Here is a 2,038-nt window from a genome sequence, read left to right as displayed (position 1 = left end):
AAAATACTGCTTTAAGAGGAAATTTAATTCTGTGATAAATGTGTGCCATAATGTTTTTAGTATTACATCCATTTCTTCTTTGCATTTGAAAAACAAGTTTCTGGAAGATATATGTTTTGAGGAAGGCATGATAGTCACCATCTGCTAAGCCCATAAATGGCTAAATCATTGACCATTTATCTTATTAAACATGCCCTAGAAGTAGAACATCCAGCTAAACAGCAGTGCAAAAAAAATAAATTAGTACATAGAATATGTTCAGCATTTGGTAATGTCATGTTGTAAAGACAGTCAAGCAGTGATAAAAGCTTTAAGAGAAGAAGAGAAGTGTAGATCGTAGCCAGGAATTACATGTTACTTTAAGGATTACTTAAAAGGCACTCTTTAACTGTGTTTTTATTTATGTAAAATAACTGTATGTAATAAAATGTTATAAAAAGCTTATGCAGGCTTATTAATGGATTGATGGTATAAGTTTGTCATACTCAACTGGCTTGGTCTTCTCAGTATTAAAAGTAGGAAATCTGTAATTATACACTATATGCGAGAGATTAGATTACTGTATACACTATATACAGTATAAACACCTGCTCTTCACACCCATATGTGCTTGCTGAACATCCAATTCCAGATTAGTAATTATAAACCCCACTCTTTTAGGAAGGCTATGGGCATTTGTCCATTTGGTCACAAGAGCATTAATGAGGTCAGGCGTTGATGTCTGGTGTCGAGGCTTGAGAGATTTTTCAGATTTTATGTTCTACCAAACGTGTTAAATGAACAGTAAAGGCTCTGTGCAGGCCACTCGAGTCCTGCACTCCAATCTTGACAAACCATGTTTTCATGGATCTCATTTTATGCAACACTAGCCCACTAGTTCCAGTGAAGGGAAAACTTGCAACAATGTTCTAAACAATTGCTTCCAACAAAATTGTTAGTATTTTGGATTTAGAAATTTGCATATAGCAGGAAACATCCCTAATGAGATAACTAAAATAATATAAACTAAACCCCTAGTGCAATTCAACAAGATTTTAAATATTTAAGTATAAGTAGAACTGAGTATGAAGAGTTAAAATTCTTTTCTATGTAAAATATGTGCCCACATATTAAGATGCTAGAGAATAAAAATGACTCTTTGGTCTATTGTCATGCCTGACATGGAAGCTTTTTACCTCTGCATCCATCTGAATGATTGAAATAATTCCAGGAAGTGATGGGAAAAGTGCAGTTTTTTTCATGTGTAATGTCTTGAGACAGATCTAGGTTATTTATGTGAATCTTAGACAATATAGCACATTTAATGATTGAGGAGCTAGACAAAATTTTCTTGTGGAAGAACATCTCATTAATGCCAGTTACAAGCATTTGAGTCTTAAGTGCTGACTAGCTTTTATCACTGCTTTAGATTGAACTGTCAAGTCTTCCACAGCATCGAGCTTCAGTGTTGTCTAGCCTGTCGAATTCAGAGCTATTTTTAAAATTCTTTGGCTCAATAGACAGTAATGGCAAACTCTTCCAAATGACAGCATAGTGCCTTATACTAGATGTAAATACATTTGCTCTCACAATATTTTATTACTTCCATAGACTTTTTTGTCTTTTTTCCTGAATTGTGTATTGCACAAACCAATTGAAAATATAACTTAAATCATTTAAAATGTGTGTTTCTACATTTTACTTTCAAGCTATCCATATACAGTCTATGAAGTGTAAACTGTCTAACCATAAATAAACTATCAGTATGCATTTACTGTCTTTTAAATTCAAAATAAAATGTTGCTTGTAAAAACTGAACAAAAAATATATGCATTCTTGATGAGAAGTGTGAGAAAATATTTATCATTAACAGAGGTCTGTAATAAGCTTTGAAACATTCCATGGGTGAAGGAGCAATTCACACTTCTGTCAGACTGAAAAATTATTAATGTCTCCAAGAGACTTATCTCCCTTCTGGACCACTCTCCTATCTGTGAAAAAGAAAAAAGTCTGCTTTTCTGTCAGTGAATAATTTACACTTTATTAGCAGTATGGTGCA

The sequence above is a fragment of the Tachysurus fulvidraco genome, chromosome 5 (assembly GCF_022655615.1).
Source record: "Tachysurus fulvidraco isolate hzauxx_2018 chromosome 5, HZAU_PFXX_2.0, whole genome shotgun sequence".
Taxonomy (NCBI): Eukaryota; Metazoa; Chordata; class Actinopteri; order Siluriformes; family Bagridae; genus Tachysurus; species Tachysurus fulvidraco.
Note: the sequence above shows the minus strand (reverse complement) of the source record.